Source organism: Lissotriton helveticus, chromosome 12 (assembly GCF_964261635.1).
Source record: "Lissotriton helveticus chromosome 12, aLisHel1.1, whole genome shotgun sequence".
Lineage (NCBI taxonomy): Eukaryota > Metazoa > Chordata > Amphibia > Caudata > Salamandridae > Lissotriton > Lissotriton helveticus.
Window position 1 is genome coordinate 253,468,762 of NC_136073.1, and position 27,875 is coordinate 253,496,636.

At 43.2% G+C, this 27,875-nt stretch overlaps 1 protein-coding gene and 1 long non-coding RNA gene across 3 annotated transcripts in view; both read left to right on the top strand.

Annotated features, from left to right (window-relative positions):
* TANGO6 (transport and golgi organization 6 homolog) overlaps positions 1–27,875 on the top strand; it is a 591,842-nt gene that overhangs the window by 410,799 nt on the left and 153,168 nt on the right. The gene's annotated exons all lie outside the window — the stretch shown is intronic.
* Positions 1,328–8,971, top strand: LOC144798681 (uncharacterized). The gene is made up of 3 exons (XR_013603612.1): positions 1,328–1,443; positions 6,862–7,077; positions 8,627–8,971. It is a non-coding gene; the product is annotated as an uncharacterized LOC144798681 (long non-coding RNA).

The window sequence follows — 27,875 nt, forward strand, 5'->3', positions numbered from 1 at the left end:
AGTTTACATAACATTAGCTAACGATACCGTTAGTTCTGATCTGTCAGAAAATGTTAAGAAAACTATACTTTAACAATTGCCCAAGGATCCTAAAAAAACAATGGGACTTGCACATACATTACACATAGCTTTACAACTACGGTATGATTTAACTTGCAATGTGAATGTTAATGATGAGTTAACAAATGGCGCAACTGGTGTAGTAAAATTAGTTGAAATAATTAACAATACTCCATTTTGGGTAGCATTTGACAATCCGAGTGTAGGCAAAACAATACGACAGGAATATAAACACTTTTATCATTCACAAATTGTAAATACATGGACACCACTACATGCTATAGCTAGACATTTTCAATATACAAGGAAATTTATAACTATTATACGGAAACAATTTCCTTTACGCCAAGCATCCGCACGAACTATACATCGGACACAAGGTGAAACTATAGAACCACTTTATATACACTTTAATAACAGTACAATTCATCATTTGCATTATGTAGCTTTAAGCAGAGCTAAATCAATTGAAAACATATATGTTCAAAATTTTGATGAGGGAAAAATTATAGTACATCCAAAAGTTAATGAGGAAATGCAAAGATTAAGAACACATATGAAATATCAATCCCACAGTTAGAAAGATACACTGCACATTTTAATAACATCACACAAAATATACGATCACTTCAGAAACATTTCACATCAATGATAGCTGATAAAAACATGTTGAAGGCTGACATTATTTGTATAACAGAGATAAACACTACAAGAAAGGCAACAGGGCAAGATTTTACAGTAGAACAATATCGTCACATTATCTTTGATAAATTTCATACATATAACACAAACCATGGAATTGTACTGTACTACAAAAAGGATCTTTTTATTTTACCTATTTATGAAACACACGAAGGAATAGACATTCTACACATTTCAATACAGATTAATAGCAAAGATTACCTGATTGTTATAGTATACAAACCACCACAGAAATGTATTAATTCACTTTTAGAATTCATCACAAATATAACTCATTTTTACACAACACACAAATTTATCATTATGGGCGATTTTAATGTTGATTTAGCACAAACAAATTCACACACTACCGAACTAATTAGGTTTTTTTAAACGAAATTACAATGCAAACAACTCATAGACAGTTACACAACTAACTACCAATCCATTTTAGATTATATATAGTAACTAATGACATATTGCAAAACTATGGTACATTAGAATGCTATTACAGTGATCATAAAGCGTTATGGGTTTCTATTTAGCATTGTTTTAACTTATTTTTCATTTCAGATAATGTCTATTGAAGAAATCACTAACATTAGCGGCGATGAGAACAAACCTTATCAGAAACCAATACGAGTCAATGTCATCAAGTGTTCCGGTAAAACAAACTACAAAAATGCAAAACAAGAAAATAAGGTACTATTTCATTTGGCTTTAGCAGATAAAACTGGGACAATTAAAGTTACTTGCTATCGAGAGGATTTATACCAACAAACCAAAAACTCCTGTGGACTACTCATTCGCTATTTCATTATCAAAAACAAAACAATAATCATAACAAAGCAAAGTCGCTGAATTTCCACATATGGCATTAAATCAGTTGTTAATCAAAGAAGCAGAAAACATTTTACAACCACCCGCACCACCAGCTTCACCAATTAAGGAAATAAAGCATGCAACTTTAAAAACTCTTATGACAGTTTGCAGGACCATTGCAGAAGTAGGTAACAACTAAATACTCTGTCTCTCTATATCTAACACACCATGTCTACACACGTATCACTCTAATTATCTCTCTGTTAACAAAGCTCTACAGCTCGCAACACATCTCACTAAGCACTCTGTCTCTCTATCTAGAACACTCTATCTCTACAAGCGTCTATCTCTACAAACGTCTATTTCTAATCAACTATCTATAAACAAATCTCTACATCACTCAAAACATCTCAATAACAACTCAGTCTCTCTAACTATAACCCTCCATCTATACACACGACTCTTTCTATTGCTCTCGCAGTAAACAAATCTCTACATCTCGGAACACATCTCTGTCTCTCTTTCTACACACACACATATACCTCTCTCTCTCTTTCAAATCTTGAAAACACTCAACACACAACAATCTCAATATAAAGATATATACACACATCACTCTTGCTATATCTACACACATCACTATTGCTCTGTATTCATACCTCTATATACTATACAAACTATAACCAACAAAATTCTACACAGACACTTTCTATCAACACTTTGCTCAATCACACTATGAAAAACTTGGTCTCTAAACCTCTATCTCTCAACGTACATAACGCTATCTCACTATAAACTCTATAACACAAGTTAAATGCAAATCTATCTATCTTCTTAGCTGTGACACTCTATACTCACCTCTATCAATCAACACCTCACTCGCAATCTAAAACATCATTCTATAGGTCTCTCAAATTGTAAACACACAACAAACTCTAAGCTCTATCTCTCTATACACCTGTCTTTCAGTGTGTAAACACACACCACTATATCTTCTTGCAACATACCTCTCTCTGAAACTATACGCAGCTTTTAGGTTCTTTCTCTATCTACACCGATATCACTATCAACCCGACATCTCCCTCCATCTACAGACATATTGCACTCACTCATCTATTTATCTATATATATACAAATAACTATAAAGCACTCAGGCTCTACCTACACACCTACAACTAGCTGTAAATACACATCAATCTTGATACACACCTCTCTTAACATCACATAGCTGTCAATGTACCTCGGTACACCATTCAATTGAACATATATAACTCTATCCTATTTCTAATTTTACACAACTCTCTCAAACTCCCTTTATATATCTATATATGCACACACAGATCGGTTGAAACACAACTCACTATCTATACATCTCTCTCTCCATCACACACTCAAAACAACTCTCGCAAACTATACACACCTCTACCACTCTACACACCTCTCTCTACACAGCTATACACATATATACTTACAGATTTTTCTATAAAAACACACACATAGCCAGTAAATAAAACAAACACTATATAGACACTACTCTACATCTGTCAACACACCTATATCGTTAGATATACAAACAATTTGGACTATCACTATATCTCATTGCACATAAACAAATACATATATACACAACACTCTATCACTAAGGTTAATTTAGGATCTAAGACAGAATATCGACCTACAGAAACATCGACGCTGGAATATCGAAGGCAAGTATATCGACATCCTATCTACAATATGGTAAGTACAAAAATATCGAAACAAAAATAGCGATGTTAAAAATATCGTAATTAAAAATATCGTTTTATATCTGTTAAAATATAATGTGTAAAATAAAGTAAATAATACTTATAAATAAAATAAACATTGTTAAAAATATTTAGTAATGTTTAAAATTAATAAATTATAGATATATAATAATATAACATTAATTACACTCATATGTAAAATATATATTATATATTTACTTAATAATATATTTTAATAATTACTTTAATTACTTATAAATTATTTAAAAATACTATAAATTACAAATAGATCTCCACACATAAAATAATTACATAAAAAAGTGAGTAATTCTTTTTTTATAAATTAAAAATATAAAATATACTTAAAAATAATAACATAATACATTATCTAAATTCATTCTAAATAATAAATAATACTACTATTTAAAGTCCAAAAAAACTACAGTATTAAAAACATTGGATAGCGTAAAACGTAAAACTACTATTCCCACTCCAGAAAATGCAAAATTAGGGAAAACATTGTATAGCATAGAGATAAAAATCACTATTACCACTCCAGAGAGTGAAACAGTAAAGAAAACATTGGATAGCATAGGGGTAAAAATTACTATTCCAACTCCAGTGAGTGAAACAGTAGGGAAAGCGCTGGATAGTGTAGGGGTAAAAATTACTATTCCAACTCCAGAGAGTGAAACAGTAGGGAAAGCGCTGGATAGCGTAGGGGTAAAAATTACTATTCCAACTCCAGTGAGTGCAACAGTCGGGAAAGCGCTGGATAGCGTAGGGTTAAAAAATACTATTCCAACTCCAGAGAGTGAAACAGTAGGGAAAGCGCTGGATATCGTAGGGGTAAAAATTACTATTCCAATTCCAGAGAGTGCAACTGTAGGGAAAGCGTTGGTTAGTGTAGGGGTAATAATCACTATTCCCACTCCAGAGAGTGCCACAGTAGGGAAAGCGTTGGATAGCGGGTGGGTAAAAATTACTATTCCCACTCCAGAGAGTGCAACAGTAGGGAAAGACTTGGATAGCGTATGGGGTACAAATTACTATTCCAACTCCAGAGAGTGCAACAGTAGGGAAAGCATTGGATAGCGTAGGGGTAAAAATTACTATTCCCACTCCAGAGAGTGCAACAGTAGGGAAAGCGTTGGATAGCGTAAGGGTAAAAATTACTATTCCAACTCCAGAGAGTCAAACAGTAGGGAAAGCGCTGGATAGCGTAGGGGTAAAAATTACTATTCCCACTCCAGAGAGTGCAACAGTAGGGAAAGCGTTGGATAGCGTAGGGGTATAAATTACTATTCCCACTCCAGAGAGTGCAACAGTAGGGAAGGCGTTGGATAGCGTAGGTGTACAAACTACTATTCCAACTCCATAGAGTGCAACAGTAGGGAAAGCGTTGGATAGCGTAGGGGTAAAAATTTGTATTCCCACTCCAGAGACTACAACAGTAACTAAAGCATTGGGTACCATAAAAATTAAATATACCATACTTCGAAATAATTTTTATGTTTAAAATTATTAATATTTTATTTTTTAAATAACTAAGCATCATTTAAAAATACCTATTAATATAAAAAAAATAGATTTGAATAAATAATTAACAATAAATTAACAATAAATATCAATTAATAAATAATAGTTACAAAATAATAAATATTAAGCAATATAATACTGGGAAAAAAACGTATTAATAATTGATTACCAATTAAAAAACATTAAACAATAAAATTATTTGTATACCAAAAAAGACTTTTTATAACACATTATTTACCAATTATTTACAATTAATTGCCAATAAAAATATTTTTTAATTAATTACCAATTAAATTAATTACCAATTACAAAAATTAATTACAAATTAAATAAATTAATTACCAATTACAAACATTAAATGTTAAATGTTAAATGTCGTATACTTGTAAAGCGCACAGCTGCCCCAGCAAAGGGGCGTCCCGGCGCTGTATACCGCTGGGGAACCCGTCCTGGCTTTCCCTGTGGGATGGTCCCTACTGGGAATCCCCAAGGTGGAGCCAGGCATCCCCGGCGTTGATGGGGCCGTTGTGGAGATTAGGCAAGCTAATGCCCAGAGTTGCCGAGTGGGACCCCAGGTTAGAGTAGGCACCGAGGCGAGAATTGTCGAGTCTGCTGAACCCTGGTCCACGACCCTGCCGCGTCGGGAATTGAACCCTGGTCCCGGGCCGACTTCTGCTCCCGGGTCTGCCGCCTCTAACCAGTGAGCCACACCACTCCACCATTAACTACCAATTACAAAAATTAACTACCAATTACAAACATTAACTACCAATTAAATAAATTATTTACACATATTAATTACCAATTACATAATTAATTAACAATTCAAATTATTAATTGCCAATTAACAAATAATTAAAAATACATAAATTATCAATAACAATAAATAAAAATAATTAATTAATTAATTACAATTAAAATACTTCCCACCCAATTCCCCTATAAACCTACTACCGGCTACAGAACTTAAACGTAAAAATTAATTAAAATTAATTTATAATTCCTAAAAATTAATAATTAATTTAATATAATTAAATTACTTCCCACCCTATTCCCCTATAAACCCACAACCCGCTCCGGTACTAAAACATAAAATTGACTTAAAAATAACATTATAAATATATAAAAATAGTTCACATATAACTTAAAACAATTAAAATACTTAACAAACATATTAAATACATACTAAAATACATAACAATAGTACAAATATCGATATTAGTAACATCGAAATTACTAACATCGATATATTTGAAATCGATATTACTAACTTCGATATTACTTGCATCGATATTAATAAAATCGATATTACTTACCTGAATGTCGATATTCTGTCCAACGATATTCTTGACATCGATATTCTTTACCCTCGATATTCCTGACTCGATATTTGTGTAGGTCGATATTTACAACTCGATATTTTGACTGTGTACCGTTAATTTAACGTACCCACCTCAATATAACAAAACACAAGCTATTAATCTCATCACATTTATATATCTTACAACACTTACATTTGACTAGAGATCACAATATATATATATCATGTGAGCAAGGCTCCAAGGAGCTGAAACGTCATGCGGCATACTCTGTTGAATAAATAATCTGCACCACATCGGGTCCGTGTCCTGAGAATTTGTTGGCGACCTACCTGACCTTGATGTGGGAGTTCGGAAAATATATATATATATATATATATATATTATAAGATTTAGGGTATCCACATAGACAGATACATTTACCGAAATATTTACAACACACAACAACTTTTCTTAGTACACAACTCTATAGGTCAGAAAACAACTCTAGCTCTATCTAAAAACAAAAACACTGTGATAACAACTCAGAAACTATCCTCTCTCTTTAGCTATCTACACACCTTAATTTCACATGGAACACTAATTGAATTCACTCGCTCAGCACCGCTCTCTCTTTATACACAACATAATATATCTCTCTACCTCGATCACTCTATGTTAATCGCAAAAAAATTACTACTTTCTTTACATTTTAGGAAGAAGAAAATAAAAATGTGTTGATCAACGGACAACATACTGCACTCAAATCAATAACTTTAAAAGATGCCACGGATGAAATAAAAGTGACACTGTGGAGAGAAGCAACTCAATTTCATATTAACATCGGAGATTATGTTACGTTAACTCATGTCACAGTACATGAATTTAATGGACAGAAGATATTAAATACTACAAGGCACAGCAAAATACAAGTACATATTAAATTACATACATACATTAATCCTATGGCCATCTCCCTCCATACCTCACGCGCTCTCTCCCTCCATACCTCACTCTCTCTCTCTCTCTCTCTCTCCCTCCCTCCCTCCACACCTCACTCCACACCTCACTCTATCGCACACTCCATACCTCTCTAGCAAACACCACCTCACTCTCTCTCACTCACCACCTCTCTCTCTCTCTCTCTCACTCACCACCTCTCTCTCTCTCACTACCTCTCTCTCTCTCACTCACCACCACTCTCTCTCAATCTCCACCTCACTCTCTCTCAATCGCCACCTCACTCTCTCTCAATCGCCAACTCACTCTTGCTCTCCCTACATACCTCACTCTCGCTCTCCCTCCATACCTCACTCTCCCTCCATACCTCACTCTTGCTCACCCTCCATACCTCACTCTTGCTCACCCTCCATACCTCACTCTTGCTCACCCTCCATACCTCACTCTTGCTCACCACCATACCTCACTCTATCTCTCTCCCTCCATACCTCTATTTTTCTCTCTCCCTCCATAGCTCTCTATTTCTCTCTCTCTCTCTCTCTCTCTATCTCTCTCTATCACACCACCTCTCTCTCTCTATCTCTCTCCCTCCATAGCTCTCTCTCTATCTCTCTCCCTCACCACCTCTCTCTCTACATCTCTCTCCCTCACCACCCCTCTCTCTCTATATATCTCTCTCCCTCACCACCCCTCTCTCTCTCTACATCTCTCTCCCTCACCACCTCTCTCTCTACATCTCTCTCCCTCACCACCTCTCTCTCTCTACATTTCTCTCCCTCACCACCTCTCTCTCTCTATATATATCTCTCTCCCTCACCACCTCTCTCTCTACATCTCTCTCCCTCACCACCTCCCTCTCTCTCTATCTCACATACACACACCCTCTCACACACACACCCTCACACACACACACACTCTCTCACACACACACTCTCACACACACACACACACACACTCTCACACACACACACACACACTTACACTCACACACACACACACACACTCGCACACACACACACTCGCACACACACACACTCGCACACACACACTCGCACACACACACTCGCACACACACACTTGCACACACACACTCGCACACACACACACACTCGCACACACACACACACACTCGCACACACACACACTCGCACACACACACTCGCACACACACACTCGCACACACACACTTGCACACACACACTTGCACACACGCACTCTCACACGCACACTCTCACACGCACACTCTCACACGCACACTCTCACACGCACACTCTCACACACACACTCTCACAAGCACACTCTCACACGCACACTCTCTCACACACACACACTCTCTCACACACACACGCTCTCTCACACACACACGCTCTCTCTCACACACGCACTCTCTCACACACGCACTCTCACACACACACTATCACACTCTCTCTCACACACACCATCACACTCTAGTTTAAAAACTCTTATAATCCTCTAAAACAATGAACTAAGGTTTAGATTATGTAATTTCTTTACCGACAGGTAACAGCAGCACCACAGGAAATAATTGAAGTGGCAATATATGGAGTTGAAAACACCAAAGGAGACATCAGTACCATGACGACACAAGTTGCAAACATTGACACTTTTCAGTCAATGGACATACAAAATCATCTTCTCATTGAATGGTTTATGCTGGATGAAGAGTGGACGATATTGGAGAAGCACTTACCCATTATTTGCCACAAACATTTGGAATGGAAAAATTATTAAAATTGTTAAGGAGAGAACAGAAGAAGAAATAGCGTAACAATTGAAAATTTACTGTTTACATGTTTCACTTTTGTACAAAGGAAACAAATATTTATCGCTGTGTGTATTTAATTAATAAAGTTTGTGATTAAAAATAAAAAGAAGTATTGTCATATGGATTGAAATGCACAGCATTCTCTATAACCAACACTCTCCCTCACTACCAACATCACTATACCTCAATAACTCACAACATCACTCTCTATCACGACCTCAATCTCCCTCACTAGCGCACTAACTCACAACCTTAGCATCACTCTATATATCCCTACCTCATCCACCCTCAGTATCACACTAACTCTCACACTGAATCTCTCTCAATCACTCTCTACATTACTCACTCTATCACTCCATAGCTCACTCTCTCTCTCCCTCCAATACCTCACTCTCTCTCTCCCTCCATACCTCACTATCTCTCCCTCCATGCCTCACTATCTCTCTCCCTCCATACCTCACTCTCTCTCTCCCTCCATACATCACTCTCTCTCCCTCCATACATCACTCTCTCTCTCTTCCTCCGTACATCACTCTCTCTCTCCATCAACACCACACTTTCACTCTGTCCATCACCACCTCTAGCGCCCACACTCTAGCGCCCACACTCTAGCGCCCACACTCTAGCGCCCACACTCTAGCGCCCACACTCTAGCGCCCACACTCTAGCGCCCACGCTCTGGCGCCCACACTCTGGCGCCCACACTCTGGCGCCCACACTCTGGCGCCCACACTCTGGCGCCCACACTCTGGCGCACACACTCTGGCGCACACACTCTAGCGCACACACTCTAGCGCACACACTCTAGCGCACACACTCTACACACCCACAACTCTACCCTCCAACTCCACCCTTAAAATCCACCAACAAAGCACTACTCCACCCTCCAAATCCACCCTCCGACTACACCCTCTAATTCCACCATCCAACTACACTCTCCAACTCAACACTCCAAATCAACCCTCAAAATCCTTCCTCAAAAAACAAATCCACCCTCCAACAACACCCTCCAAAAACACCATCCAACTCCACCCTCAAACTCCAACATCCAAATACACAGAACAAATACAACTCCAGGCTAAAAAACAACACTACAAATCCAAATTCCCCCGCAAAATCCACACACAAACTACGACAAAATACAAAACAACCCACAAAATACAAATCCACGCTACAACTCCACCATCCAACTCCAACTCCTGTGATTCTGGGCAAATCACTTAATCTCCCCGTGCCTAAAAAAAAAAAAAAAAAATGAAAGTGTGTGTCCTCATGTAAAAAAAAAAAATGTAACTTGTGCTATGTAAAGCGCTCTGATACCTGATTCGGTTCGGGTCTAGTTCGCGCTATATAAAACTACAACAACAAAAAAAACCTCCACCCTCCAAATACACCCTACAAAACCACAATCCAACACAACACTCCAAATACACAGTCCAAATCCAGACTTCAACTCAACACTCAAACTCCACCCTCCACATCCTCCCTCCAACTACACCCTCCAAATCCATCCTCCAACTCCACCTTCCAAATCCAACTTCAAAATCCAGCCTCCAACATCCAACTCCACCCTCCAAAACCTCCCTCCAAATACAACTCCAACATCAAAAACCACCCTCCAAAACAAAAGCCAAATCAACACTACAAATCTAAATCCAACTCCACCCTCAAAGTCCACCCTCCAACTCCAAACTATTGTTGTTTACAATATCAATACATGTAAGTCACATAAATACAACGCATATTGCATTACAAATGATATAGGTGTCACATTTGAAAAAGTTATAACTATTACCTTTGTAAATGGTAAAGCAATTAATTTCAAAATTTTGCACAACAAAACATTAGAAAATAATTAGTCATTTAAAATAACAATAGCTCAAACTTTAAAAATAAAAAACATATTGCATTGCATTTTTACTCCAGGTTAACTTATGCTGATCTGAGGCTCAATTTCAAAACACCTCCTTCTATAACTCCCTATTCTATTCTCTTCTCCTGTGCAGATCTGCTGCTCTCTTCCACCCCACCTCCTTCTTTAACTCCCTGTTCTCTTCTACCCTGCATCCTTCTCTAACTCCATTTTCTCTTCTCTTATCATGTGCTGATATGCTGCTCTCTTCAAACACACATCCTTCTTTAACTCCCTGTTTTATTCTCCAAAGCTAATCTGCAGTTCTCTTCCAATTGCATCGTTCTCAAACTCACTGTTCAATTTTCCTCTGCTGATCGGCAGCTCTCTTCCACCCACCTACTTCTCTAACTCCCTGTTCACTTCTCTTCTCCAAAGCTGATCAGCAGCTCTCTTCCACACACCTCCTTCTCTACCTCCCTGTTCTCTTCTCACATCCTGTTCTGCTGCTCTCTTCAACAACACCTCCTTCTTTAACTCAAAGTTCTCTTCGACTGTGCTGATCTGCTGCTCTCTTCCACCCACCTCCTTCTCTAACTCCCTGTTCTCTTCTGCTGATCTGCTGCTCTCTTTCAACCACCTCCTTCTTTAACTACATGTTCTCTTCTTTTAGCCCTCTGCTGACCTGCTGCTCTCTTCCACCCCGCCTCCTTCTTTAACTCCCTGTTCTCTTATGCTGAGCTGCTGCTCTCTTCCACATCGCATACTTCTTTAAATCACTGTTTTATTCTCCTGTCCTAAACTACAGTTCTCTTCCACCCTCCTCTTTCTCACACTCCGTTCTCTACTCCTGTGCCAATATGATGTTCACTTCCACCGCGCATCCTTTTTAACTCCCTGTTCTTATCCTGTGCTGATCTGCTGCTCGCTTCCACCCAAAATCATTCTTTAACTCTTCTGCTGTGCTGATCTGCCCCTCTCTTACACCAACCTCCTTCTCTAACTCCCTGTTCTCTTCTCCCATACTGATCTGATGCTCTCTTCCAATCAGCCTCCTTCTCTAACTCATTGTTCTCTTTTCCTGTGCTAATCTGCAGCTATGTTCCACCACGCATCCTTCTTTAACTCAATGTGTTCTTCTCCTGTGCTGCACTGCGGTTATCTTCCAACCGCCTATTTCTCTAAGTCCATGTTCTCTTCTCCTGTGCCAATCTGCTGTTCTCTTCCACCACGCATCCTTTTTAAATCCCTGTTCTCTTATCCTGTGCTGATCTGCTGCTGTCTACCACCCGCCTCCTTCTTTAACACCATGTTCTCTTCTGATGTGCTGTTATGCTGAGCTCTTCCACCCACCTCCTTCTCAAACTCCCGTCTCTTCTCTTCTCCCGAGCTGAACTAATGCTCTCTTCCAACTGCCTTCTTCTCGAACTCCCTGTTCTCTTCAATTCTCCAACTCCCTGTCCTCTTCAATTCTCCTGTGCTGATCTCCTGCCATCTTATACCCGCCTCCCTCTTTAACTCCCTGTTCTCTTCTCCAAAACTAATCTGCTGCTCTCTTCCACCTGCATCAGTCTTTAACTCCCTGGTCTCTTATCCTGTGCTGATCTGCCGCTCTATTACACCCCACCATCCTTCTTTAATTCCCTGTTTTTATCTCCTGTGCTGATCTGCTGTTCCTTTCCACAACATCCTTCTCTAACTTCCTGTTCAGTTATCACATGCGGATCTGCTGCTCCGCCTCAGTCTTTAACTCACGGGTCTCTACTCCTGTGCTAATCTGCTGCTATCTTCCACCCCACCTCCTTCTTTAACTCCCTGTTCTCTTCTCTTCTCCTGTGCTAATCTGCTGCTCTCATCCACCCAAAATCCTTCTTTAAATCCCGGGTCGCATCTCTTCTCCTGTACTGATTTGCTCCTCTCTTCCACACCACCTCCTCCTTAAATCAATTTTTTTTAATACTGTGCTGATCTGCTGTTCCTTTCAAAAACATCCTTCTCTAACTCCCTGTTCTGTTCTCACATGCACATCTGATGCTCTCTTCCTCCAGCATCATTCAATAACTCCCTGTTCTCTTCTCCTGTGATTATCTTTAAGCTATATTCCATCCGCCTAATTCTCTAACTCCCATTAGTTTGCACCCGTGCAGAGCTGCTGTTCTCTTTTACCCGCCTCCTTCTCTAAATCCATTTTCTCTTCTCCTGTGCTGATCTGCTGTTCTCTTTAACCCACATCCTTCTCACTTCTCCTGTGCTAAACTGCTGCTCTTTCACCCCGCACCCTTCTCTAACTCACTGTTCTCTTCTCCTGTGCTAATATGTTGTTATCTTCCAGCCACTTGCTTAGTTAACTCCCTATTCTCTTTGCATGTGCTAATCTGCTGTTCTCTTCCACCCCGCCTCTTTCTTTAACTCTTTTTTTTCTCATGTGCAGATCTGCTCTTCTCTTTCACACACCTCCTTTACTATCGCCCTTTTCTCTTCTCTCATACCGATCTGCTGTTCTCTTTCACACGCCTCCTTCTCTAAATCCATGTTCTCTTCAACTGTGCTGATCTGCTGCTCTCTGCCACCCGCCTCCTTCTCTAACTCACTGTTCTCTTCTCCTGTGCTAATGTTGTTCTCTTCCACCCGGTTCCTTACTTAACTCCCCGTTCTCTTCTCATGTGCTAATCTGCTGTTCTCTTCAAACCCACCTCCGTCTTTAACTCTGTTTTTTTATCCTGTGCTTAACAGCTGTTCTCTTTCACTCGCCTACTTCTCTAACTCCCTTTTCTCTACTATTGTGCTCAACTGCTGTTCTCTTTCACCCCGCCCCCTTCTCTAACTCACTGTTCTCTTCTCCTGTGCTAATATGTTGTTTTCTTCCACCCGCTTCCTTAGTTAAGTCCCTGTGTCTTCTCATGTGCTAATCTGCTCCTCTCTTACGCACACCTCCTTCTTTAACTCCATGTTCTCTTCTCCTGTGCTGATCTGCTGCTCTCTTCCACCCCACCTCCTTCTTTAACTCCCTGTTCTCTTCCCCTGTGCTGATCTGCTGTTCTCTTCCACCCACCTCCTTCTTTCACTCCCTGTTCTCTTCCCCTGTGCTGATCTGCTGTTCTCTTCCACCCACCTCCTTCTTTAACTCCCTGTTCTGTTCTCCTGTGCTGCTCTGCTGCTCTCTAAAACCTGCATCCTTTTATAACTCCGTGTTAATTTCTCCTGTGCTGATCTGCTGTTCTCTTCCACCCACCTCCTTCTTTAACTCCATGTTCTCTTCTCCTGTGCTAATCTGCTGCTCTCTTATAACCGCTTCATTATTTACCTTCATGTTCTCTTCACATGAGCTAATCTGCTGATCTCAAAAACACCACCTCCTTCTTTAACTCTATTCTTTTCTCATGTGCTAATCTGCTGTTCTCTTCCAAAAGCCTCCTTCTTGAATTCCATGTTCTCTTCTCCTGTGCTGATCTGCTGCTCTCTTCCACCTGCATCCTTCTTTAACTCCCTAATCTGTTCTCACATCCTGATCTGCTGCTCTCTTACACCCCGCACCCTTCACCAAAACCCTGTTCTCTTCTCCCGTGCTGATCTGCTGTTCCCTTCCACCGCCTACTTCTCTAACTCCATGTTCTCTTCTCCTGTGCTGATCTGCTGATCTCTTCAACACGAATCCTTCTTTAACTCCCTGTGCTCTTATAATATGCTGTTCTGCTGCTCTCTTCCACATACATCCTTCTGCAACCGCACACACACATACATACAACAACGCACACACACATACAACACACATACAAGCACACACACACAACACACATCTATCTCCCTCACTCTATCTATCACCCTCACTCTATCACCCTCACTCTATCTATTGCACTCACTCTATCTATTGCCCTCACTCTATCTATTGCCCTCACTCTATCTGTCGCCCTCACTCTATCTGTCGCCCTCACTCTATCTGTCGCCCTCACTCTATCTATTGCACTCACTCTATCTATCGCCCTCACTCTATCTATCGCCCTCACTCTATCTGTCGCCCTCACTCTATCTGTCGCCCTCACTCTATCACCCTCACTCTATCTATCACCCTCACTCTATCTTTCGCCCTCACTCTATCGATCTATCGCCCACAATCTATAGATCTATCACCCTCACTCTATAGATCTATCGCCTTCACTCTATAGATCTATCGCCCTCACTCTATCTATCTATCGCCCTCACTCTATCTATCTATCGCCCTCACTCTATCTATCTATCTGCCGCACTCTATCTATCTATCCCCCTCACTCAATCGATCTTTCCCACTCCCTCTAGCTATCGATCACCCTCACTCTATCTATCGCACAACAATAGCATCACACAGTTGCACCACAGCATCACTCAGGGGCACCACTACATCACTATGCGCTACCACAGCATCAATGAACGCCACAGCATCACTTGTCGCCACCACAACATCACTCAGCGCCACCACAACATCACTCAGCGCCACCACAGTATCAATCTGTGCAAACATTCAACAACTGGTTCAAATATGTTCTATCAATGTTTAAAACTTTATTAAACATGTCACCATTTTTTTTTTTAATTTCCCTTCTGTTTTTATATTTTAGTCACAATGAAAAACAATGAACATAATCTTCACAAGAAATAATTACAAAAGTTTAAGCTTTTGCCGTTATTAATTACAATACATTTTATTTAAGTATTAATTAATTTGAAAAAAACAATAGTAATTTGTAAAAACAATACTTCTACGTCATGTACATACAAAACATGTTGCATTATAAATGCTAGAAGTGTCACATTGTCGACAAATAAAAGTATTAGCATTGTACATAACAAAGCAATTAATGTCACAATTCCCACAAAAAAAACATAAATAAGAAATTTGTCATGTACATGACAATTAACTCAAACTTTCCTAATGCGAGACCTATTGCATTGCAAATGCCTGTTACTTCCAGTGGTGTAAAAGATGACTCTAATTGAGCATGTTTTTCATGGTTTATAGCAGGAAATCTAGCAGATCACCATCCACTCCTGAGATGATGGTTCAATGCACCGACCTCTCTTGATCCAGGGGACCATAGATTTGAACACAACTTTCATGAATGGTCTTGCTTGTAACCAACACGAAGAACTCCTCTTTGGTTTTCCTGCTTACCTTCTAATATTGACATATAAAGCTTTACATGAAGGTGAGCACTTTTTGAGCTTGATCACAAGCACAGTATTAGCAGAGGAGGTAAAGGTTGTGTAGTTGAGGAGTTAATGAATTGAGGGATTGTGAATTAAAGAGGGGTAACATTGAGATGTGCATTCCAAAACCTAGCTAACACAGTGCAGTTGTTGGGCAGGATGAATTGAGGACTGGGTAAAACAAACCTGGAGTGGGAATCTGGACAGACTGCGATCATGCAGTGTATCCTGGTGAGTTAACAGGAATATTAACAGCAATATCTGCATTGCAATGCCGTTCTTACAGAACCTATACTATCACTATTGATCCTTGAAAGACTGGGTTAAATGTTACGCTATGCACATGGTTTAGTTTAAAAATAATCTAAAAACTCTAACCATTGTATGTGTTATAGTTGTCTAAAATCCATTTATGCCGGGGGTGGAGCCGGTATGGTCAAGATCGTGGTCACTCTCTTCTTAGCTCCTGCTCGGCTCCCGTACCAAACTCCATAATGATGGCGCTGGAGCACAGGACGACCCTCCCGAGAAGTGGCAGAGCAGCCGGATCCAGCGAGGCAGTTGGTGGGGGGGGGGGGGTCTATGCTGGCCCCGTAAAGCGATCCGGCTTCACTGAGATGCAGCCATGGTGTACTGCAGCTTTGCTTCTCTGGAGGTGATTGGAGCATCAAGACATCTTTCTGATTGTCAGCCAGGTGGCTGTGGTCCATGGATGCCAAAGTGGACGAACTGAGCTGATGTCGTTTGGCAGATCTGCATCCTGAGGTAGCACAGGGCATTTTCCACCTGTGGTGGGCCCAACCTGGTTAAATCATTTCGCCCTAATTGAGGACAATTTTGCACTTTGAAGTTTCCGCAAGAGCACCGATTGTGTCACATTATAGCTGGAATGGAAAAAAGACCCTTTAATGCCTTACCACCACTATCTCTCCTGTCCTGAGTTCTGGAGAAGATGAGGAAAGACAAGGTTCAAGTCATCCTGGTGGTCCTGGATTGGGCCAGGAGTGGTGTGTTACCCAGAACTACTGGGCATGAGCGTCTGTCCTTTGATCAAGCTTCAATTCACAAGAACCTCCTGTCTCAGCAACAGGACGGGGTCCTCCACCCGAATCTACGTAATGTAGGCCTACATGCATGGACATTGAATGGTGGCAATTGACATCATTTAAGTTGCTGCCTTAAGTGGTTGTGGTCATCCTGGCTACTAGATGCCCCTCCATGAAATGTATTTATACGTGGCACTGGGACAAATTTGTAACCTGGTGTGGTGTCCAAGACTATGAACCCATACAGGCAAAGCTAGGATTTGGAGTGGGCACTATAAAAGGTTAATTGTCTGCTCTCTCAGATTTTCTACACGTGCCAGACCAACCATACTTGTTCAGATCTCCGTTTGTAATTGGATTTCTTAAAGGTCTGATTCACTTTTCCTCCCAACCTGTTTGTGATGCCATGGTGGGACTTTGATTTGGTCTTAAAACTCTGTATGTCTGCCTCTTTGAGCCTATGCATAACTGCTTGTTGATTCTTCTAAAACTGAAAACTGTCTTCTTCGTTACAAATATATCAGCTCATTGCATGAGTGAAATGCAAGCACTGTTGGTTCAATTGCCTTACTCTATGTTTTTTCCCGACATATTTGCGCAGAACTTGGGTGGGTTTCTGGCCAGTAGTAGTGACTCCCTTCGACATTGAGCAATCAATCAATTGACCAGTGATCGTTGCTCTCCCTTAGCCCTTAAAAAAGGAGAGGCTTCGTTAGTGGGACCTCAAAGGGGCTTTCTAGCTTTTACATCGATAGTACCAAGGGTTCTTGATTGGACAATCAACTTTTTGTGGGGTTCTCTGGAGCAAAGAAAGAGAAGGCTGCGCAAAAGAGCACCTTGTTGAGGTGGATCATTCTCTACATTAAGATCTGATGCACACGGGCCAAGAAGTAGCATCCAAAATGTCTGAGAACTTATTCCACTAAGGCAAAGGCCTTTACAGCTGCTTTAGCATACAAACTGCCAGCCTGGTTGTCGGTGCATACCTCACAAAGCACTGCTACCTTGACAGCCAGGTCTGGGAGGAATGCCATTTTTCCTGCTCAGTTCGGCAAGAATTTTTTATATGAGCCTACTCCGCAGGTCTGCCCCCTTGGGTTGGTGTGGGGGTATAATACTGATTTAGAATTTATCCTAAGGTGAGGAATCGACTGTTAGAAGTATAAATCAGAAGAAAAAGCTACTTGGATTCCTTACTTCCTTCCTCCTCCTTGTTCTGTGGTGTAGTCTCTTTTGAACATTTTAAAAGGTCCCAAGTTAGTACACTGCACACTGTAGCCAACAATTGTTAATGCTCGGTTCTGGGGGCATGCAAATGGGAAAGATGAGAAACCAACATCAGTGTGCAGGGGTGGTGTTTATTTGTAGCTCTGCTCTGTCACTTTAGGGCAATATGGATCCAAAGTAGAGGTGCACCATGCCACCTTGTTATGTGCGTGAGCACTGCTACAAAATTCTCCAGCTCTATTCAGTTGCCATGGGGATGTTCTAAGGTGAGGAATCTGCTGTCAGATCGACTATCCACCAGAAAAGGTGTTATTGAAGAAAAGTAACTTATTCTTTTGGCAGTGTGGCGCTGTATTACATAGAGTGACTACTGCAAGGCACTGAATCACAAAACATTTTGGGCTCAGAATGATTTCATGTCCTCGGAGATAAGTTAAGGCAGTGCTTGCCCCAAACACAAACAGTATTCCGAAGATGGTAATGTGTGACAAGAATGTATGTGCATATTTGTTGTGTGGCATTTTGTTGTGCTGGGAGGTGCTCTGTTGGGTTTTAAGGTCACAGCCTAACAGACAACTTAGGTGTCTGTTTACAAAAGACCTATTGTCGACATAGAGCGCTTTGAGTCCTCCCATTGCTTACCATTTCTTGCTTTTACTGTCACTCTCATTTCCTTGCTTCCTAAAAAACAGACCTCTGAGGGAGATAGCACGTCTGGTGGGCCTCCTTTCCTTGTCAATTCAACCCATCTTTCCGGGGCCTCTCCACTTACCGGGTCCTTCACCGCATGAAGGCCCCGTCTCCAAAGGGCCCCGATGTACTCGGAGAGTTCCTTTTACAGAAGATGTCAAAGAAGAAATTAGATGGTGGCTCACACACATGGAGGAATAGAACTGGAGAGCGATCTTTGGCTCACGCTCGGATATTGTTATTGGGTAGGATGCCAGCAAAGGGGGCTGGGTTGCTCACTGCAGCAAGTTGTCCACAGGAAAAAAGTGGTCCTCTCAAGAACGACAGTTCGACATCTACACATCAACTATCTCAAATTCCTAGAAGGTTTCTTCGCAGTTCACTGTTGGACCAAAGAGAAGACACAATGCTTTGTGTTTCTGAAGATAGACAATGTCTCACCAGTCCGAGATATCAATCATTTAGGCGGGACATGTTCGAGGGCGTTGGCAGAACTGGCTGAGTGTTTGGCATTTTTAGGTCTCGGCTAGAAGCGCGCGAAGCGCGTTCTCGCAGAGAACTACAGCGATCGTGTCAGCTTCTAGCTGAGACCTAACGAGTGGAGACAAGAGGTGGCCGCGCGCACCATTAAGACGCATGGCAGAGTCGGATTCCCACGCGTGCCTTGGGATTGGGTCGCGCGCGTCAGAATCCGACTCTGCCATGCGCCTTGGAAACCGAAACCTAAGAGCCACGCGACATGAGCTGTCTATGGTAGCTCACGTGCGCGGCTCTTAGGGTTCGGTTTGACTTGTTAGGTATTTATTTTTAAGTCGTGCTTTTACCAACATCCGCGGAAAGACTTGGCACGTTCGGTTTTCTACACCACGCAATTCTGTTTTGTCAGTCACCGAGGCAGGTATGCTTTGTGCTCATTTCCCTTACTCAAATATTTTCGTATAAAAAGTTTTTGGTACGTCCGGTCCTGATGAAAAATAATACATCTACTGACACGCAATGGGAAAAAATTTGAGTTTCCCCACTCTCGCGGGGCTCCCCGCTGCAGAGGACACCGCTCATCACCTGGGTTCTGCGGCTCTTGGCGGCCGCCCTCCTTTTGAAGCAGGTACAATTCTGAATAGGGTAGATCGATTGGCGCTTACCATGGCCAGCAGCACACCACCACCTCCCCGGCCAGTGACCTCAAATATTGGAGGGTTCCATGCTTAGTTTTCATTTGAACTCGTAGGTGTCGCCTGCAATCGTGCGTGTCATCCTCTCCCACTGTAGGTGTAATGGCCCACCCCATCATGCCATGTGCATACCCCCTACACCCGGGTGTACTGTTGCAACCCAAGAGCGCTCGCTCACGCATTGGAGTTCGCTCTCATAAAAGCTCAACGCCCTCTCCTGCCCTGGGCTCCCTTGCTTCCATGCTGCAGTGTGTGGTCCTGTGTCCGCATGGCCGCTCTGCAGACGTGCTGTGCGGGTCCGGAGGGCTGTACTGCCCACGGCCCCCTCGTTACTCTTCGCTCTTGTGGGTGTCACACACAGTCCGCTTTTGGGAGGAAGGCGTGAATGCCGTGTATATGTAGATTGTTTAAGTAACCGGGGTCGTGCTGCGAAGCACAGACGGGTTTGAGGGGTGTGCCATCTCTCATAGTGCCCTTCAGTCTGTGGCACGGAGTCCCGCTCCCAGGTGCCCGCTCTCGGCCCCCTCTTGATGTGGTGCAGGGACCTGGTCCTTCTGACAGCTGCTGGCAGCCCAGCCACTGGCCATGGTGTTTAAAGCTGCAGCAGCCTGGGATTATGCACATACAGTTAGTTGCCGGTACAGCCTCAATCAGCCAGCACCGCAGAGCGAGCTTGTGCTGCGCCTATAACAACGCCCCACCGTGGCACCCCCAGTGTGCACAAATGACCCCCTTTACACACCATCCACTTAGCTGCCCATAAGTAGGGGAAGAAAACACAATGCCCGAGTTGTGGATCCTGAGCGCAGGGTGGACGGGCAGGTCTCTCTCAGACAATGTGCCTGCTTAGAGTGAGGTCCAGCCTAACCTCCCTGGGATGCATTGCCTATGAGGAGCGAGCACTATTTCGCACCTGTACTTAAGAGTCGTGCACTGTACTGTACTGTTGTCCATGTGCTTAACCCCGCCCACCCTCTGTTGTCAATATGCATATCCCTCTGTCATTCTCCGTGTGCATAACCACACCTGCCCACCCAGCATTGTCGGTGTGCTTAACCCCACCCACTCTTGTCCGTATGCCTAACCCCGCCTTCCCAACCTTCGTTGTCAATGTGCATTACCCCGCCCGCAATTTTTAATGTGCATAACCTACCCACCGTTGTCTGTATGCATTATCTTGCCTGCCCGCCGTTGTCCACGTGCCTAACCATGCCCACCATTGTCCATGTGCCTAACCCTGCCAGCCTGCTTTTGTTGCTGTGCATAAAGCCATTGTTTGTTTGCATAACACCACCCGCCATTCTCTGTGTACATTACTGTGCATGTTGTGTTCCTTGTGCATATCCCCGCCCATCCTCCGATGTCTGTGTGCCTATCTCCATCCGGCCGTTGTTCGTGTGCATAATCCCACCCACCTGCCATTGTCTGTGTGCATAACCCAACCTATTCAATGTTTTTCATGTGCATAACCCTGCCTGCCCTCCTGCTGCTGTCCTTGTGCAGAATCCCAACCGACCACTCTCCATTGTTCGTGTGCGTATCCCAATCTTCACACCCTCTGTTGTCCGTGTGCATATCCCTATCTGCGGTTATCCGTGTGTATAACCCCGCCTGCCTCCCATTGTTGTCTGTGTGCATAACCCCGCCCACCATTGTCTGTGAGTATAACCCCACCCGCCATTGTCTTGTGTGCATAACTGCACAATTAACCCCCCCGCCCCCGTGGAGGATACCCACACCTCTTCCTCTATCCCCTCACACTTAGTGAAGTCAAACCCCAGCACTATTGCTTTTCTTGTTAGAGGAATATGCATGCATCCTGTTGTAACTCATCCTGCAACCCACACTTTTCTTGCACAGGCAGCGAAATGCAATGCAATAGGTCTCACATTTCCGAGAGATAAAGCTATTGGCATTGTAAATGACAATGCCATTTATTTATCTGTTTTCAAAACCGACACATAAATAAAAAAATTGACATTTACAATGCCAATAGTTTGAACTTTTGCAAAGGCGAGACCGTTGCATTGTAAATGCTTGTTTTTTTTTTTACAACAAATTTTATTGCATTTTTCCCCTCAAGGGGGTGAGCCCCCCAACAAGTCATATTCATACATAGCATTGATCATTAGTACACTAGTTGTTGCCGTGGGTATCCTCCGAGAAGCTATAAAACACCAAACCCAACAGCCCCCGCCACCCACCTCCCCTCCTCCCTGCACCGCCCAACCCGCTTGAAAGACTAAACAGGCATAAATACATATGATCACATTTCCGCGCCGGCTAATCCACGAGTAGGAGTGGAGAGTCATGTGATGGTGAGTCTGTCTATGAGATCTTGATTCATGGACGCATGAAATATGGAAAGATCAATACCCCGATACTTGGCCCATGCAGCCCAGATTTTCCCGTGCTTCTGCGGGCAACCCCTGGCCTAAAACACCGCCACCTAGGCAGACATGCACTTATCTAATGCGGATTTCCAGGCCGCCACCCCAGGTGGAGAAGAAGACTTCCATTGCTGGGCTATGTCGTGCTTAGCCAGTGTGAGTCCCAAGAAAAGGAGGTGTCTCATATAGATGTTTCCTCCAATATCATCAGTACTGTGAAGGAGAGTCAGGCGTGGATCTTCTGGGAGGTCCAACCCAAGTACCCGCACCAGGCAGGACAGTACCCCCGACCAAAAATGACGTAACACTGAGCAACCCCAGACCGTATGCAAAAAGGTTCCGTCATCTGACTGGCATCTGAGGCATGCGGGGGACGAAATAGCTCCCATCTTCCAGAGGAGGAAGCGGGTATAGTACACCTGATGCAGGTATTTGAACTGTATCAGTCTATATCTAGATGACACCGCTGAGCCCCTGGGACTAGCAAGAGCCTCGGTCCAATCATCGTCAGAAAGGGTCGGTATGTGGGCTTCCCATGCCGCCCTCGTCCGATGCAGGTTCGTCTTGGTATGTGTGGTCAACGTTTGATAAAGCTGACGGATTTTGTGGTCCCCCAGATCCCCCATCAACAGTCTACCCTCCAGGGTATGGAATTCTGGCAAAGTCGTAAGGTCTTTGATCAGGGGACAGAGCGCGTGCCGAAGCTGGAGATACTTATGGAATTAGGATTTGTGTAGGTCGAACTCCTCCTGCAGCCTTTGAAAGGATTTAAGTGTGGGACCGCGCATCACGTCGCCCAGTGTCGAGATCCCAATTGTATCCCACTGGCGGAACCCAGGTAACGCCACGACCGATCGGAGGCACGTGCCTCACCAGAGGGACGTCTCACATATCGGCATACCCCACCAACCCATAGACCTCGTAATACGTCTCCAAATCTGGATCACAATACGACAGGCCGGGGGGAGGGCGTCCAGGGCAGAGGTACTATATAAGAGATCTAGCAATGGATAAACTTCTAGGAAGAGCCACTCTACCGCATAAGCCGGATCGTCCTGTGGATTATACCACCATTCATTGATGACCAGCAGTTGGGACGCCCAGTAGTAAGATCATACATCAGTGACCGCAATACCCCCAGAGTAAGTAGACTGGACGCAGGTCGCCAGAGGTGTCTGCCATTTTTGCCTATTCCGCAACATCTCATTAGTCGCGGAGTACCTCACTGGCAAGGCAAACGTAGGGACGGATTGAAATTCCAGATACATCCAAGAATCGAGCTATGGATAAGGCACACATCGATTTTCAAGACTATCAACAAGAAATGGGGTCCTTTTTCAGAGAACCTGTTTGCCTCAAGGCTTGATCACCAGTTCGAGAGATGCTTCGGCTGGAGACTGGATCCCTTGGCTGGGGCAACAGACACATTTCTCCAGGATTGGAAACAGGAGAGTTGTTACGCCTTTCCTCCATTCTTGATGACCACATGTTTATCGGTTCAGGTGAGGCCCCAGGCAGCGGATCGCGTGGTGATGTCCCTGAGCTGGTATGGTATCCTGTTCTTCTGGAACTTTCTTGGGGTTCACCAATCCTTCTCCCCCTAGTGCCAGATCTTGTACTGGATCCCCAGGGGAACCTGCACCCTCTGGTATCTGCGGGTCAGAAGGTAGCACCAAGAAATAGCTCAGCATGGTTGAAATGGCTGGGTTGGTGTCTCCAGAGGGACTTGGATCCCATGGTATCAGGAGTTGTTTCAGTTTTATATTTCCTGTCATCCCTCGTATCTAAAGGTGCGGCTTATAGATTGGTGAACACGTTTCATTCAGCTATATCTACATCTGCTGGACATCACCCTATTGATGACTAACAAGCTGGGTAACATCCCTTAAACTGTAAACTGACGGGGGCATTTGTCTCTCCCTTCCTCCGGAACCAAGGTATTCACTCCTTTGGGATGTGAATTTTGTCCTCAACCTTTTCATCTCTTGGAAAAGTAATAAATACCTTTCCAGTATAGAACTTTCTGGGAAATTTGCTATGCTATTTTGCCTCATCTCCTGTAGGAGACCTTCCGATGTTAAACCACTGGACATTAAAGGTATAGTATGTACCCCGAAAGGGGTTACCTTCCATGTGTCTAGATGCATGAAGTATAACTAAGGGCTAATTTCTCACCCGGCATTTCATGACCACCTGAAATTGTGTATTATGAGGTGTATTAAGGTGTACGATGCCATGACAGAGGAGTTCAGACCTCCCGGTGAGTGGTAACTTCTCATTGCTATGCAGAAGCATTTCCATGTGCTCTCCTCTCTGACCATCACTAAATGGGTCAGATGTGTGATTCAGTAGACTGGAATTAACATATCCAAATGTGGTGCTCATTCTGCTAGAGGGGCCAAAGTGTCAATAGTCTTCTCACTGGGGCTAGATTGGAGGACATTTTGAATTCTGCGGATTAGTCCTCAGATTCTACCTTCAAAAGGTTTTACTTTAAACCGGTGGTAGATATGGCATCCCTCGCGGTCAATAAGCTTTGAATAAGCATAATCCTCCTCTACGGTCCTGATTAGAATTAAAAATGTCCTACTTATCATAATGGAAAGTTTAAATTCTATTAAGGACTAGGAGGTGAGGATTATCCCACCCAGGATTTGCTCCAGGTCCCACACAGTATGGGAGACAAATGATATTTTCCTGAATAACATGGTAGTAAGTATAATTTTCTTTAGGGACTTAGTGAACAGTTGGTTCTTATAGGATATTTAGAACAATACTGATATGGTTATGTTTTGGTTAACCTTATCATATAAACATGTGGTAAGATTTGTTGGAAGACGACTTCGCTTGAGGGAATGAATCAAACAAGCCAGAATAACTTCAGAGGAGGACTGGACATTGGTTGTGCGAAGAAAGAGGAGGTGTAAACAGAAAGGAAGGACTGTGATGGAACTTACCTGATTGTGATTGGACACTGTTCTGTTTCTCTTTTCCCAGGTTTCATGGGAAGGATAATTTTTGATGGGATTGTTAAAATGCTTTCTGTGAAAAGAAAGCAAGCTTAATTCTGGCCTCCGAGTTCTTAATAGAATGTAAACTTTCTGTTACAATAGCTAGGAAACTTTTCTTTCTCCCTGTGATTACTTTCAGTTACATGCACTAAACTTTAGAACAGTTGCCACCTTGTGATTCGCTAAATGTATTGGTTTTCTACTCTAAAAGATTTAAATTATGCACTAAACCCATTTTAGTAGTCTGTTAAGTTTTACAGACTCCTAAAATGGATTTAGAAATGGATTGCAAATCGCAATTTAGAAGGGTTGTATGGTGGGTGTCCCTTCCAAATTGAGAATTGGTACTACATGGAGAAAAACAAAGAGTGATGGTGGGCTCCGCTGGCAACCACCAGCTCAGTTTAAGCACTGACCAAATGTATCGATGGTTTACAACCATAATTGTGGTTGCAAATCACTGATAAAGTTACTGATTTATGGGTTGCAATAATAACAGATTGTCAAGAGAGAAGGCTCCCTTTCGGACCCGTTACCCTTTGTTAGTTTTGCTAAAAGTGTCAAGAGGTGTAGGCAGTGTTCGAAGGGGTAACTGCTACCTACCACGGAAAGGTAAAAAAAAAATACAAAACGATTTAAGAGCTATCATAGGCATAATAGTCTGCCGTCCCCAGGGCTTTAAGTGGGCCGGGTCTGTCCGGGTCTGAGCACCGGCAGTTATTTTCAGGGGGCCTGGAACCGGGTCTCTATCGGGCTCTGTTTTCAGGCCTCCAAAGGTAGGTGGTCCGTTTTCTTTTTCTTTTTCCTCGACTGCAGTGAGAGCATGCACATGATGTGCCCATGCTCACCGACAACTTCAGAAGCACTGACTTCTTACTTTTTAACAGGGCCCCTTACAGCGCTTTCACTTTTACAGTAGCTGTCGCGCTGTCCCCGAATTCACAACACTCCCTCTCCAGTCTCCTCGCCCCCAGGGCCGGCGCAAGGCATGGGCAGTGTGGGCAGCTGCCCAGGGCCCCCTGCACACCCGACCAACGGGGGGGGGGCCCGCACATCTAAGATTGATGTAGCGCTGCGAGGCCCAGGACATCGCAATCATGTGCAGGTCTGGAAATAATAAGAGCAGGGACGCACTTCCCCGGGAATCGCCAGTCGCCACACTGCCATTACTGCGAGGTACAGGGAAGGAGCGCCTCATCCCATGGGCCTCGCAGCGCTACACCATCACTGCGATGCTCAGGGAACAAAGGGCCTCTCCCAGGGCTAATCACTGCCTGTACCTGGGGATCTAGTCTCCCGCTGCCCACTCAGAGGCACTGCAGGACACCCCACATCCCGCACGTTTAAGCCTTCAAATGATAAACAACTTTCTTTCAGCTCTTGAGGAGCTGTGGACGACATGCTTGTGGTAGGCATACAGGGAGGCGTTGCAGCACACCAGGGGTCCTGCATAAAGCAGCTTGAGAGCCTTCAGCTACTAACATGCAAACATACTTCAATGAGTATGTGAAACTTATTCCCACGACCTGCTCTGAAAGTATGCCCTGTAAGCTTATTTCAAAGTGCAGGGCCTGAATGTAACATGTCTGTGCAATTTAGAGGGGCCTCGCACATCCCCTTTCTGCCCGGGCCCCAAAAATCCTAGAACCGGCCCTGCTCGCCCCCACTACTCAGCAGCAGAAGCCAGGAGTAGCAGTGTCACAGGGTCACAACTCCATCTTGCAGGAAGACGAGCAGTAGGCAACTGCGTGGTAACGGGCACGGGATCATCTAAAAGCCCTTGGAATTAATTTTGTCCATGTGAAGAAGCGTTTCTTAGCCTTGCATTCCAATCTCCATAACTGATCACAAAACTACCCCAAAGGCAGTGTGTCCAAATGGAACAGCGTTTTCATTTAATTACTGTGTTTTTTGTCTCGGATCAGAAAGGCACAACAACATACCCTCAAATATTATTCAAACATACGAGTGTGCTTCCTTCGCCATATTTTTTTATATAAAGTGATGAGCATAATTTGGGCAGACACTCGAAAAACAATGTGCAGGCCCATTCATACCGTCAGCCGAAAAACCAAAGTCACCCCTCCCTCTGCCCCCACCTGCTGCAACTGCTTCGCACTTCGGTACCGGCTGCAACGAAAATGAAAAGTACATTTGGGTGGTTCCTTTCACCAAGTGTATTTCTGCCTAGGTTTAGACAGTTTCACAATTGTTCGGATCTAGTCACTTAGCACCCTTCCAACTGTGCCTGCGATCCTTTCATTAACAGCGCAGAGATGGGGTAAGCCAACCTCCTCACACCCATTTTTAAAAGGATTGACAGCGTATGAGGAAATGCAAAGATGTGCACCTGCCCGTTGGGACAGGAGTGGGGTGGTGACAGGAGTTTTGTTGTGCTAGGGGACTCCATTTGAT